The sequence below is a fragment of the Adiantum capillus-veneris genome, chromosome 15, assembly GCF_014529385.1.
Source record: "Adiantum capillus-veneris isolate H3 chromosome 15, ASM1452938v2, whole genome shotgun sequence".
Classification (NCBI taxonomy): Eukaryota; Viridiplantae; Streptophyta; class Polypodiopsida; order Polypodiales; family Pteridaceae; genus Adiantum; species Adiantum capillus-veneris.
In genome coordinates, this window is record NC_140945.1 from 134,188,396 (window position 1) to 134,203,988 (window position 15,593).

The window sequence follows — 15,593 nt, forward strand, 5'->3', positions numbered from 1 at the left end:
GCTCAGTTGCTCTGTCATTTAGCGTGCCTTTGGTATGATTGTGGGTATTCCTTTGTGCTGGCTGTTGGCCTCTTGGTTCTCCTTCCACTCCTGCTTCTCTCGATCCGAAGAAATCTGTGATCGGCCTCTGAGGCTGTAGTGCTCTTTGTCTTCTCATTAGATTATCCCTGTGCCGATGTAGTTCCAGTAGGTACAAGCCTAAGCATCTTTGATCTTGGTATTGCATGATTCTTTCTAGAGGTCCAAAGCCTTCTTTAAAGAGGCAATGAAAACGCCCCCGTATCTCATAGTATACTGTGCAGTGGCATATATAGTGTAATTCTGTCTCCGGCTCCATTCCGCATAACTTGCAAATTCTGCTCTCAGGTGGGATTCCCCTAAATCTGCCAAATTCAATTTCCAACTGGTGTGAGGATGTACGAATCTGACCAATAGCACATCTCAAACCATGAGACAGGTGGGTATCCATGTAACTCGGGCGAATCACAAATCCATCTTCAGATAGTTGTAGGAAGTTTTCTTTGTAGTCGGCCATCTTCGTGCCCAATTCTTGTGTAGGGTCTACCCATGTCCTCTTAGTATCCAACTGTATAAGATCCTGTCGGATGATTTTATTAATCTCCGTTCGTGTAATTGCCAGTGATGGAGCCTCAAGAGAGTATTGGAAGGGGGGTAATCTTTCCATATTGAACCCGTGTCTCCGAAACCACGAGGACAGTTGTGCATACCAGCATGATGTATCCCCTTTCATTGCTAATTGTTGAGAGGATTCGAGGGACAGTCTAGTATATCGGCAATTATTTGTATCCCACAAACTATGTATAAAGGACACTGATCGGGTAAGAGCTTCAATTTCTATCGGAGGGGCTGCTAGTTCCGCTCGGGTAATCGCGTGTGGTACGGAGGCCTTGGCTCTAATCATTCGGGAAATCATAGATACCAAAGGTCTCTCCATTGACTTCCAATTATCCTGATCCACAGATGGTCCCCAAATCTGGACCCCATAAAGCATAGCCGAAGCCACCACAGTATCAAAGAGCCAAAGTTTTGTTCGTGGTTCGTGAAACTGCACTTGTGAACACATCCTTTCCAACCCTCCCAAGGCCGCAGAGGCTCTGGATAATCTAGCATCCGCTGCTTTCTTAAGAGTAAACTTCGGTCCTACAAATACCACCCCAAGGTATGTGTATGCATCTGTGTACTCTACTGTATCCTGGCCATATGCAAATGTAGGTGCCGATCTCCTGACCCACTGCGGTGTGGTGTTAAAACACCATAACTTTGGTTTTACCCAAGTTTACCGACAGTCCACTGTCCTCCGCGAATTTATGTAATGCATCTAGCTGCCTCTGCATTCCATCTGGTGATTCTGCTATCAATACAATATCATCTGCATACAACAACAAAGGGATCCCTGCAAGTTGAGCCCCTCTGTCACCCTCTCTATCAATGTAATCTGATACCTCATCTATGTACATACCAAATAAAGTAGGGGACAGTGGGCATCCCTGTTTTACTCCAACGGTGGAATGAACAATGTCGGAATCCCCTTCTGGAGTACGTACATACCCCATTACTGACCTGTATAAAGCCATGATCCCCCATATAATCTCTTTGGGGACTCCTAACTCTTGCATCCTGCGCATCAATCTGGCCTTTGGTACTGTATCAAAAGCTTTCCGAAAATCCACAAAGCAACAATACATCCTTCTCCCGTTTGCTCTTCCTTCCTCAATAATGGCTCTGAGCGTAAGAATATGATCTAAAGTGGAATAACCCCTTCTGAATCCAGCTTGTCTTGTTGCTCTTATGCCCTCATTCTCTGCCCATCTACTCAATTTTTGTTCAAGAATGGATGCGTATGTAGCGCGGATAATGTGTCGTGCTCTCTACAGTGTGGGTGCCCCTCAGTGCAATGTGCGTGACAATCTCACTCAAACAAATGGAAACTCTCTCAAACAGAATGAAACACAGAAATAATGGAAAACAACAGAGACACAACAGTGGACCAGAACATGTGGACTCGACTAGCTCAAAGAACCATGTACAGACTCTGGCATGGCAGCACACTCAGCTCCAGCCCAGGACTCACAGGTACAAATGGGGGTGTCGAGGCTCAGATGTGCAGGGATGGTGAAGCGGTGCTCTGTGTAAGACTCTCTCTAGACGACTACGTAGAAGATAATGGAACTGGCCCAAAACGACTACTCATATGTACAACCATAAGAGCCATCAACGGCCCATAAATGTCCAGCCAGCTAAGTCTATCTCCAAACTGAGTGGTGGTGGTGACCTAGCCACGATGTCCACTAGACCACCGTAGGTACCCTGCCACGTGTCACTCCCAGCCCAAAGGGTCCGTCCAGTGTGAACCAGACCAGACCAATTGTAGATAACTATCCAACTGCCTGTCCTGTGAAGTGACACTGTAGCCCTGTTACAGGTTGCCCGCCACAAGACCGCTCACCGTCTCGGTGAAAGAAAGACTGAAACTGTGAAAGAAAACTACTAGTATGTACAATGGTGAGCTCTTGAATCTGTCATCCAAGAGATAGAGTGGTGGCCACTGCTGCATCCGAAGTATCAGCCTCTGGAGGTGGAGCCATCAAATCGATTGTGGGGCCTTGCTGTATGTGAGCTCTCCTGTCAGTAAGTGTGAAATGACCAGCTACCTGTTGCTGGGCAGATGGTAGCACCTGTCCCGTAGTGTACTGAGGACGTCGAGTAACACAGCCATGGCGATGTGCTCCAGCAACTCCATCACAAGTCATATTTTGCATCTGAGGCAATGGTGAAGACTAAAACCCCTGAGGAGGAGGATACTGTTGTTGTTGATTGTAGTACTGAGCGGGAACTGGAGTTTGTGAGTAGAGTCCCATAAACTGCTGAGAAGGACCCATTGCTGTATGCTGCACTGGTGTACCTGCTCCAATCCACCCATATCCCATACCCATCATCGTAGGATGCGTTGCTCGATTTTCATGTAATAGCAATTCTCTAAATCCTTGTAGTTGATTCTGAAGGTCACTAATCACTTGAGACTTTAACTTCGGGGCCTGTTGGAGTGCGAAAATAGTGGCATCCCTATCAACGATGGCGCTTTCAGCAACCTTCAGAGCTCCCTCCATAGCTGCGTGACGCTGGTGTGTGGCTGCTAAATGCTCTGCTCCCAGCTCAATGGTGGCAATGGCTTGCCTAGACTCCTGCAATATATCCTCAGATAGCCGAAAAAATGATGTAGAGTCCGACCTTGTGGAAGGTTCTGTAACAGTGTCACGGTGAAGAGAGCTGGCGAGTGGTACAGCTGGTGGGACTGGTGTGACAAGTGGTACTGCTCGCGGTGGACTAGGCGCATGCCTCTCTGTCGAAGTAGAGATGGTAGGAGTGGTTGCTGCAGGACTAGGCATAGGAGAAGAAGCAACTACCACTGGGATGTGGGAGCTAGTCACTGTGGTGGTAGGGGTAAAAATAGCAGCAGTAGAGAGAGGAACACACACTGTAGAAGCCACAACTGTGACATGCATAGTGTGATCTGCACCACCTGAACTTACCATCGAATCAGTAGCGGCCGTATGCGAGGAACGGCGAACTGGTTGCTTCACTCGAAGCTGTTGGCTTTCCGAAACTGGCAGGGATACTAATGATGCTATTGTGTCCTTCACGACCTTTGCTCTCTTTTTCTTTGGCTTTTCAGATAGATCCATTGTTTGTTCAATATCTTTCCCTTTTCCCTTAGAGCTTTTACGCTGCATCGCCGCATCCACATCCATAGGACTAATAGGTATATTAATGACCCAGGCCAACATCGGAGCTGCGAAGCATTGAAAGCTAGATTGCACAGATTGTACCTGAGCTCTGAATCTTTTAGCCCGCGACTGTAAAGAGGTAAATAAAATATGATGAAAGCCACACGGGATGGTGTGGATGAGGCAGTATAGGCCTTCGCAGTGCGAGAATAGAGTAGGCACGTCACATCTGCCCTTGCCCTTGCCCTTGCCCTGGCTGACTTTAGGATCTCTGACCAAAAAGTAATACTTGAAAATGGCCCAGAGCTTTTTATTCCTTGCATAGTCAGCATGACTCGTACTAAGTAGCTCTTTGCATGCCTCGATTGTCGCATCTTTCGAAAGTTGTGAATAGGTTCGCGTAGCCGGTTTTACTGCAGGAAAAGTTGTCATCCCCAAAGCGTTACCAATTCGTGTAGCAGTCAGTGGGTGTCCTCTGACTTTGGGAAAAAACTTGAGGAGTGCATGCACCATATCCATGGGAATATCAGAAGGCAGCTTGGTGTCTGCTAATGCTGACAGACCTAGCTTGTGTAGCTGGTCTTTTGATAAGACTTCTCGAAGAGACGAATGAGGCTGCTGCAGATGGAAGTTCAGTGTGAACTTGGTTTGGGTCTTGGAAGAAGGAGGCCGAGGAATTTGATGACTCAATACCTGCATGATGGCTTTCCTCTTCTTTTGGTTCTTTACAGCTTCCTCATCCTCTTCCTCTTTCTCTTTCTCTTCCTCGTTGCTCGAAGACTCTGAGTCGGAAGCAGAGCTTGATTCGGACTCCTTGTGATTTTCATCACTGTGATCAGTGGAGGACACCTCAGTGAGGCCATGGCTGGATGTATCCACATCCTCTTCCGCTGCAGAACTTTGGGATGTCTCAGTTGGCCTCTCTGGAGAGAGAGCTTTCTTCTTCCTAGCTTGTTTGCTTGTACCAGCCATCGTAAAGCTAGCTACTTGGTTTGGCAGTGTGCAGGAACTGTGGAACTCCCAATGCTGAACTTTGAAAAGCTGTACTTGAAAAGCCTAATTACACAGTAGGCTGCAGTTTTTTTAAAAAAGCGATGTTTTGCACTCTAGTAGGCTGCACTTTCAAAAAACGCTGAGCAGGAGGATGGATGCAGGCGGATGGACGCAGGAAGAGTAGGGTGGGCGAGGGAATTTGTGAGGACGAGGGCGAGTGGAGTAGGAGGAGGGTAGGTTGAGGGGTTGGGATAGGGTAGAGGCGAGCGAGTAAGGGAGGGTAGTGGCGAGAAAAAAATAGGAGGGGTAGGGCGCGAGGGCTTGGGGTATGAGAGGATAGGTAGGGGTGAGTAGTAAGGGGAGGGTAGGTAGGGGCGAGGCTGGTGGGAGAGGGTAGAGGCGAGAGGGTTGGGTAGGGTAGGGGCAAGTGGGTAAGGGGAGGGTAGGTAGGGGTGAGGGGGTGAGGGGAGGGTAGGTAGGGGCGAGGGTGTTGGGACAGGGTAGGGGCGAGGGAGTAAGGGAGGGTAGGGGCGAGGGGGTTGGAGAGGGTAGGTAGGGGCGAGCAGTAAGAGGTTGGGATAGGGTAGGGGCGAGGGAGTAAGGGGTTGGGATAGGGTAGGGGCGAGGGGGTGTGGATAGGGTAGGGGCGAGGGGGTGTGGAGAGGGTAGGTAGAGGCGAAGGAGTAAGGGGTTGGGATAGGGTAGGGGCGAGGGGGTGTGGAGAGGGTAGGTAGGGGCGAGCAGTAAGGGGAGGGTAGGTAGGGCGAGGGGGTTGGGATATTAGTGGTGAATGGTGAGAGGGCAGCCACATTCGACAAAAAGCACTTATGAGATGAGGCTTATTGAAGATATCAGGAAATTGGTGGGCAGCACGGTATGAGAATCCCAATTTGCTGTAAGAAGTGCCAATTCATCGAAAGAAGAGCTCCATGTGGATGTCTACGAGGCATTGTTAGGGGATATAAAACCTGAGACATGGCAAAAAGACGCATTCAAGCATGTTTCGGATGGGAACTCTGTAGGAGGAGAGAATGTGGGTCAGGTTTAGAGATGACAAGGGCTCAGTAAGCAAGAACAGTGCGGGGGAAAGAAAGAACAAGGCCTAAATAGAGAGCCAGATATAAAATGCTGTCAGAGATAGAGAATAACGATTTAGGCCTTATCTTTTTGGCTATGGGTTTTATTAACCAGAACTGGCTCCAATTGACAGGAGGAAAACATCAGTACTGAATCAATTTGAGGAGTCTAAAGAGATAGTCCCAGAAGGCAAAGAGAGAGATTTGATGGTGAGATAGTGCGTGTACAAATTTGAGACGGAAAAGAGAGATGCAGTTGAGCTGGTTTAATCATCGAACAATATCCAATAATGAAAAGATCTATTAGATGAGACTTGAACCTCGGAAATTACAGAGGGAAGCAAAGACAGAGACAGAACAACAGTAACTGATGCATGCATTGAAACAAGGGAAGTTTGAGAAGAGGGGAAAATGGTAAGCTAGGGAGAAATACCGGACTGAGAGGAGGGAAGAATCATATGGTGTTGGGATAGCTATCATCAGTAGATGTGTATATAATTAGGGCGAGTGATAGCATTTAATCCTTGATCCGTTTACCAGTGGCAAGGGAACGCCTTCTAAAGTGACTAACTGAACTGCCCCCTGTGGTAAAATCTCTTCCACCACGAAGGGCCCTTGCCAAGCTGGAACCAGCTTCTTTGCTTTTTTCAAATATTTTGCCTGATAGAGTAGCACCAGTGTGCCTTTCGTTATTTTTGGCTTTCTGAGGTGGCGATCATGCCACGCTTTGCGACGAAGTTGCTCCGCTTGCAGAGCATGTGAAGCTAAACGTCGGCTTTCATCCAATAAGGTGAGACAGGATATAGAAGCAGATTCCATGCCCCAACTTGCACGCGGACTGCCCACCCTAGGGGATCTGGAGTTGAACTCAAATGGAGCTATGGCTTCCAAACCGAAAGCGAGTTGAAAAGGCGTGTGATTTGTTGTTGCTTTGAAAGATGTGCGGTATGCCCAAAGAGTGCCGTGCACAGCCTGAGCCCACGATGCTGGATGGAGATGACATGCTTTTCGCAGGAGGGCGATCAGAACCTTGTTGGTGCTCTCGGCCTGCCCATTGGCTCTAGGGTAATAAGAGCACGACTTGCGATGAAAAATCTTGTAATTGGCTAGCAAAGTTGAGATCATGTCATTGACAAAATGACTGCCCCTATCACTGGTGATCTCTAAGGGACATCCAAATCTGCATAAAATATTTTCATATAAAATTTGGCTACTGTATTGCCAGTGCAATCTACTGTCGCCAGTACCTCTGCCCACTTTGTTGCATAGTCTATAGCCACTAGCAGATATTTGCGATTACCTGGTTGAGCCAGGGGATATATTGGACCCACAAAGTCCAAGCCCCATCTCTCAAAAGGTAGCCAAGCCATCGAAACGTGCAGAGGATAGTTGGATTGCTTACTTGGCTTCGACCCACAGCGCTGGCACACATCACAAACCTTCGAATATGCTATTGCATCCTTAAAAACGTAGGGCCACCATAGACCACTCTGTAGAATCTTCTGGGCAGTGATGTGACCAGGGTAATGGCCACCAGTGGGACCATTGTGGGCATCCTCCAGAATATACTCCACCTCATGAGACGAGACACAACGTTTCAGAACACCATCTGGTCCCGATTTGTAGAGCTGGCCCCCAATCAGAGTGAAAAGGCTTGGACTTCAACAGCAATCTCCTCTTCTGCAGTGGAGATGCCTTCTCTGGGTGCAGCCCAGTAGATAGAAAATGTAAGACCTCGCCGTACCATTCCGGTGTTGTATCGATTTTAAAAAGACTGCTATCTGGAAAGTCATCCGCAATCCCAGTAGCTTCTTCACTTGTGTGAATGCGAGAGAGGTGGTCAGCCATTACATGATGCTTACCAGGACGGAGTACCACTTCAAAATCAAACTCTTGGAATAGGAGGAGCCATCGCCATACTCGACCTGCGACCTGTGGCTTATTAAGCAGATAGCGCAAGGCATGGTGATCAGTAATAATTGTGAAGTGGACCCCTAGCAAATAGTGACGAAATTGTAGAGCATACACTATAGCCAAACCTTCCCTCTCTGTGGTGCTATAGTTGCGCTCTGCTTTGGTGAGTAGGTGACTTGCATAATGTACAGGGCGATCCAAGTTGAACTCTTTGCTAGGCTGAGTCAGCACAGCACCCACAGCCAGCAAACTGGCATCTGTATGCACATGAAAAGGTAGGGCCCAATCCGGGGCAACTAGAATAGGCGCTTCAGTGAGGCGTTTTTTGAGGTATGCAAATGCTTCGGCCTCAGGTGTTGACCATTGGAAGGGAACAGCAGCACTAGTGAGCCGGGTCAATGGTTGAGCCACCTATGCATACATACGTATAAACCTGCGATGATAGCCGGTGTGGCCCACAAAGCTCTGAACACCTTTGGGATTTATGGGAGGAAGTAACTTCAAGATTGCCACTATCTTCTCTGGGTCAGGTGCTAAACCTTGAGCAGAGACCACATGGCCCAACAATGTGCCCTCTGTGACCAAAAAATGACACTTGTTCGGATTGAGCTTTAACCGTGCCTCTCTGCACCTGAGGAAGACTGCAGAGAGCTGAGCAAGATGCTCCTTTAGATTTTCTATTGGGGTCGAACATTGAGCACCCGAGAAGGTGGAAAAGTCGTCCATGAATATGCGAAGGTGATCAGTAAGCAGAGGACAAAAGATGAGATATACTATGCGATTGAAAGAAGGGGGTGCATTTTTAAGCCCAAAAGACATTCTAGTGTAGATGAAAATACCCCAGGGAGTCACAAAAGCTGTTTTGATTTGGTCGTCAGGATGTATTCCTAACTGATTGTAGCCGTTGAACCCGTCCATAAAACTATACAGTACATGGCCAGCGACATCTTCAAGGACTCTCTCAGTGAAAGGTGTCGGAAATCCGTCCGGGATTGTGACCTTATTCAGAGCCCGGTAGTCGACGCAAACTCGAATTTTGTTGGACTGCTTCTTTGGGGCAATAACCATAGGGGACAACCATTCTGAGTGCTCTACTGGTACAATAATACCTGCTTCTTGCATTTTTTCCAACTCGATTTTGACTGCTTCTGCATACTTGGGATTCAGTTTGTAAGCCCGTCCTCTGACCGGCTTAGCCCCCTCAACCAGAGGAATTGTGTGGACTCCTAGCTCTGCTGGGATTCCTTCCAAATCGTGGTAGGACCAGGCAAACACATCCTTGAAAGAGCGCAGGTCGAGTAGAGCGGGGTGATCCCATAACCAAGTGGCTAATAAGATGGGCTGATGGTTGTCAGGGCCGCCTAGGTTGACCTCTCTGACTGGGTCAGGCGGTGCAGTAGGCGAGGCTGCGTCAGAGGGAGAAGATCGTGCCACCTCTATTAGCTTCTGGACATTATGAGCTGGCGTCTGATCAATGTTGAAATCAGCATACTCTTTCTGCAACCATCCTGATGGAAGCTCTGCAAATGGTAATCCTTAGATACCTCAAAGTGCTCCGGCATGGGTGGAGAGTTAGATGGAGTAGAGGCTAAGGAAGGAGCTAGGGTGTTGGCCAACTCTTGCAATGAAGACTTTTTCCCCCTTCTATGGTGGGTTATAGGCTCACCCAGGCCGACGGTTTCCATCAAGGGACCCTCTGAAGGATGGGCACCAGAGACCGGTCCACTTGGTTCTGGCTCACTTGGCTGACTGGGATTACTGGCTTCAGGGGTAGCTTTAGGTGTAGGATCAGGGGGAGAGGGTGAATCTGTTGGCAAAGGTTGAAGAGAGACTACATAGCATGGCATCGAAGAGGTAGCTTCTAACCACTGCAGTAAGTCTTCATCGGACCCATCAGGAGGGACCGGCTGCTCCAAGTCAGGGTTGGACTCTACTGACAAAGAGCTATGCTGAACGACCGGATCCATACCTCCTTCGAGACGAATTTGTTGCATTGGAGAGCCAGGAGTATGTATCCACATGGCGTCGGTTCCCCAATCGTGAAGTGCTTTCGTATGTCGCAACCATGGCCTACCAATCAGCAAGGGATAACCTCCCTCTACTTGGGGAAGATTAACTTCCACAAAATCCAAGTTAAAAGTGAAATCTTGTACCTTCAGAGGCACCTTGTCGACTATGCCCACTGGGTAGACTGTTCTCTGATCGGCCAATGTAACAGTGAAAGGAGCAGGTCGGGTAGGCTTTAAACCTAAGGCCATCATAGTGAATTCGGGCATCAAATTGATTCCAGATCCTCCATCAACAATGATGCCGAATAGCTGGTGCCCAAGAATAGATACAGTGAGGCGAGGACTTTTATAATCGGTGAGGGGAGAAGATGGATAGGAAATCAAATAAGACTCTGAGGTCTGTACAGGGAGGTGCCCGCCACTAGGCCCAGCCCCCGAATACAGAGACTGAATGACTGACAGGGTGTCACTTCTAAGTGTTGCGTCGAGCCTTAGCATGTCGTATAGTGACACCTGCTGAAAAGTATTTTTCAAGATGGCTTCTGCTGTGGGCTTGGCGCCTTCGAACTGGGCTCCCTTTGGGACCTTAATCTGTTCCAAGTCAGCCATTGCTTCCAAGAAGGCTCCATCAATGTCAGATAACAGTGAAGTTGGTTTGCTCTGAGCAATTTTGAAGGACTCGTCCTTTGGGTCAAATAGACCAGCTTGAGGAAGTGGGGACTAGCAAGGTGGACCTGTGGGCAGACTGAGACCAAGAGCTGCTCTTTGTGCCCGAGTAAGGACACCAGCAGGCTCCTCCACTTGCAGTGGCTTAACCACATGAGTAGCAGGTGATGGTTGAGGCACGGTGTTCACAGTGAATTCTTGCTGGTTCTGAGTCGAGCTTGAAGACGTGGATGCCCTTTGCGTGGAACAATCCTTACTGTAGTGATCCTTCGAATCAGGGCAATGACGACAAGGAGGGGACCCCTCAGGTAAAGGACACTTGCTCTGATAATGCCCATATTCTCCGCATCTCTAGCAGAGTATGGGCCAATTGGAAGGAAGAAACGGGGGACGAGGTGGTTGCTGCATGGAGTTGGAGGCTGAAGTGTAGAAGCTCTGAGGGGTCGAGGTGGCATTAGCATTATAAAAACTTTGAGTCGGGAAAGTACTTGACATACCTTGGACAGCAGGGGTATTGAGCAAAGGTGGCATGTAGTTGGGATGGTTGTAGTGGGAAACCATGTCGGATGCTGGTGCTAACCCCTGTTGGAGAGTAGGACCAAGACTTTGCTGTATTTTGTGCAATCCCTTTATACAGTAGCAATCCTTATCTTCATGACCCGATTTTTCGTAGAAGTGGCAATAAGAGCGAAGGGGACAGTCCTATGGAGGGTGTCCTGGAGAGCGGCATGAACTACACCATACCATAGCCTTAGTCTCCTGCTTAGACCTGAGCTCTTCTAACTCTCTTTTAAGTTGATCATAAGCCTCTTGATGTGGAGGCTTCTCCTGTTTGAGAGAGAAGGATCTCTCTTCGTGAAGGACCCGCTGTAACTTTAGGGCTTCCAGTTCCCTTCTTAAAGAAGTACTGTCCATGAGTACAGGGGCAGTATCTAACTGAGGAGAGTCAGTGAATTGCCTTCTTGCTCCCTCTATTCTAGTAGCAATAGCAACAAAGTTCTCCAGACTGGCTTCAGGACGGAGACTTTCTCTGAGCTTTTGTTGAGAAGTCTTAGGCAGAGCCTTCTCTACCCACTTCTTCACCATGAATTCCCCTGGTTGCTGAGGCAGCTTGGCGACCAGAGACTTTGTTCTGGTCATGAGCTCTGCAAATGTCTCCTTGGGCTGGAGCAACAGGTTGGCCAACTCATCTAGAATCTTCTCTTGATAATCCCCTGGTCGGAAAGCTTCACAGAACTGTTGTCTTAACATGGTCCAAGTAGTAAAGTGGTTTTCAGCAAACTGACTGTACCATTTATCTGCAAGACCATCCAAGGTGGACGGGAAGAGCACCAGGTATGCGTCTTCTCTGTTGAGGCCACGACCTCTGCACAGAGAGACAAACCTCCGAGCATGGTCGTCTGCATCTTCTGCGGAGAGACCTTTAAAGGTAGGGAACTTGATGTTCACCTTTGCCAGAACACTTGTGAGCTCCTCCATGGCCTCTTGCTCCTGAGTCTGTTGCTCACTAGCTTGCTGTAACAAAATGGGGGAGAGCCTTACCGGAGAAGGTGATCTGGAGGATGTAGAACTGGTCGAAGGAATGGAGGTAGCCGTATGAGTAGGTATGGGTGATGGGGTTAATATGCTTCTACTAGGCACCAAGGGTTGACGCCGTCTGTGGTAGTACTTCAGAGGACTCAGTAGTGCACTTTGACGCTCCAAAGACGACCTTGTATGTGTCATGCAGTAACCGCCAACCCCACCAAGCTTTGGGTAAGAATACCTTCACTCGGGCAAGACAACCTTCACTTGGCTGAACATTGGTCTAGACTCTACTAGACCAGGGCGAGTGAAGAGACCACCTGACCTGGACCAGGACGAGGAAGGACTAGACCAGGGACGAGCACTGGGTGGACCAGGGCGAGAGAGGACCAGACCAACAAGGCGAGAGACTAGACCAGCTAGATTAAGCTGTCAAGGGTGAAACTGGACCAGACCAACAGGCTGCACAGGCGAAGGGAAGAAACCAGTTACTCAACAGAGTGAGACTTCAGTTGAGGTCCCATCGTGATCGCCAAAATGAGAGCACCTGTAGCGCGGATAATGTGTCGTGCTCTCTACAGTGTGGGTGCCCCTCAGTGCAATGTGCGTGACAATCTCACTCAAACAAATGGAAACTCTCTCAAACAGAATGAAACACAGAAATAATGGAAAACAATAGAGACACAACAGTGGACCAGAACATGTGGACTCGACTAGCTCAAAGAACCATGTACAGACTCTGGCATGGCAGCACACTCAGCTCCAGCCCAGGACTCACAGGTACAAATGGGGGTGTCGAGGCTCAGATGTGCAGGGATGGTGAAGCGATGCTCTGTGTAAGACTCTCTCTAGACGACTACGTACAAGATAATGGAACTGGCCCAAAACGACTACTCATATGTACAACCATAAGAGCCACCAACGGCCCATAAATGTCCAGCCAGCTAAGTCTATCTCCAAATTGAGTGGTGGTGGTGACCTGGCCAGTGTGAACCAGACCAGACCAACTGTAGCTAACTGTCCAACTGCCTGTCCTATGAAGTGACACTGTAGCCCTGCTACAGCATACAGTCGGGTCAAAGTGTGACCTACCATAATGGTGCGGTAGTTCCCGGGTATCATAGGGTCCCCTGACTTGAAAATAGGTACGATACTAGATAATTTCCAAGATTCAGGTAATCCTTTACACATGACCCGATTAAACAGCCGAGCAAGGACTTCTAAAAGTAGATCCCTGGCATGGATCAGATGTTCTGTTACTAAACCTTCATGATCATATGCTCTTCTTGTCTTCATCTTATCAATGGCTTTTTCCACCATTTCCGTAGTAAAGAAAGTACTAGCAGCAGGGCATGGCTCTAGCGGATCTGGTAATGGAGGCTGTCCAGATACCATATATAATGATGTTACATATTGACCCCAGATCTCAGGAGAAGTAATCGTCGGAGGCGGTGAGTGCTCTTGAAATAAGCGCCATGCCTCATGTGAGTCCTGACTCAAGAAGAGCTGATATAAATCCTTCTCTAGTTTGGCTAAAAATGTCCTTTTCTTGCGACGTACTATACGCCGAAGAGCAATCCGAGACTGCTTATATGTGATGATCCAAAGTGTAAGCTCTTTTTGGACCTGGATTCTCGTCTCTCTGCATTCCTCGTCATACCAACTGTTTTGAGGCATGTTCCCAGCTCCTCTCTTCTGATCAGGTTGAGTATGTTGGTATGCCTCTTGTGCTGCTCCATGTAGTATCTCTGTTAACTGAGAAGTAATCTCCTCTACAGTATATACTGGCTCGGCTGCCCACATCCTATTATAGATCTTTTCCACATAGACTGAATCAGTTTCTGGCGTGAAAGTATATATGATAGAGAGAGAGAGAGAGAGAGAGAGAGAGAGAGAGAGAGAGAGAGATGATATGATATGATATGATATATTAACATCTACAAAAGGCCAAAATGACCTATGAGACCAACAAGTTACAAACTGGTGAATCTAATACAAAGTTTGTGTGCTGCAATAAAGACTAACATCCTAAACAAAATGTTCTAGTGAAAGTGAAAGTGGGGGAAAGACTAGAGACTCTCTAGTCAATACAAAGGTACAAACTAATGAGGGATGTAAGAAACTTAAGCTACTAAGAAGGGGATAATCCTCTAGTTCAGAGTAAATCTAGTATCGGTCGGTGTTGGATCTCCTCGATGTCCTCCATGGTCAAAAACCTGACTGGGTATCGTGCGTGGCGCGCCAAAATAATATGAATCCTCCTCTGTAATCTTTGTCTATGCTGGGATGCCCTCCTCTCTAATCGTGGACGCCTGGATATCCCTAGGTCCATTGCACGGTCAAAGAGAGAGAAAATGAAATGAAATGAAATGTTATATTAAACGTCTTCAAAAGGCCAAAATGACCTATGAGATCGAGCTGATACAATCCTTGTGGATCTAATCTAATGTCTGAGTACAAAAATAAAATGAAGTAAAGTGAAAGACTAAGACTAAAAGGCTGAAATCATCAAATCAAAAATCATCATCATCATCATTCATGCCCGAGGATGCCCGGGATTGGGCGTTGTTCAAGAAAGTATTGCATCGATCGTTGAAGGGCTTCGTCAATGTCCACCTCTGTAAATAGTTGTACTGAGCGTCTCCCATGTCGTGCTAGAATAGCCCTGGTGGAGCCTCTATTGATGTCGTGGTCGCCCACGTCTCCCGAGCTCAATGGCTTTGTCCACTAATAAACCCCCGGTAGAAGTGGGATCTAAAGTTTGTTGTGAAGCATGCTCATCCGCCTGCTGAGTCCCTACTGTAAAGAAGTCAATGATCTCCCTTTGTGAATGTCTCCGACTACCTGATCTCCTTAAGAGACTCTCCCTATGTCTGCACAGCTCTAGCAAAAACAACCCGAGGCATCTCTGATCCTGATATCTCATGACTCTAGCCAACAGTCCAAAGCCCTCTTTGAATGGACAGTGAAAGCGGCCTCGTATCTCATAGTATACCGGACAATGACAAATGTGATGTAACTCTGTCTCTGGCTCTATATGATATTGTCAAAGTCGACGATGCGGAAGCATAGAGACCAAGGGGAGAGAGAGAGAGAGAGAGAGAGAGAGAGAGAGAGAGAGAGAGAGTCTCCTGAACCAATCAACCTTGGCAATGAATAACTGAATGTGTATACAATGGAGGCAAGGGGTTGCTTATATAGCAATCCCAGTAAATTTCCCTAGCCAAGACTTTGACAAATAAGTAAAATAAATACCTAAAAGCCGAACTAAATAATGGGATCACATTGGGCAGTTCACTTGAGATGCTTAAACTTTAACACCCTTTCTGTAGCTCATAGTGGACATCAATAGTGAGACCAAGTTGATGAAGAAGCTACCATGGACACCCCAGCACCGGCCGGGATACTGGATACACCTTGGTGTGTTGCTCTCCTCAACTTTGTACCTGGAAGTAATGCCATCTTGAGCATCGGTTGCCTTTGTAGAAACTTTGAACTGTAGTCCACACTACGTCCAATAATCCCCATTCGTGAACTGTGAACACATTACGTCCTAAATATAGAACTCCAAGAAAATGAAGTGTTGGAACACATCCTGTCCATAATCTGACCAACAACAATGGATTGGTGCATTCATCCATAGTGTTTTAGACATTTGATTGGCT

The 15,593-nt window shown here is 47.7% G+C and overlaps 1 protein-coding gene across 3 annotated transcripts in view; it reads left to right on the forward strand.

The window, feature by feature from the left end:
- Positions 1-15,593, forward strand: part of LOC147441521 (uncharacterized) — a 107,491-nt gene that overhangs the window by 68,858 nt on the left and 23,040 nt on the right. The window lies entirely within an intron of this gene.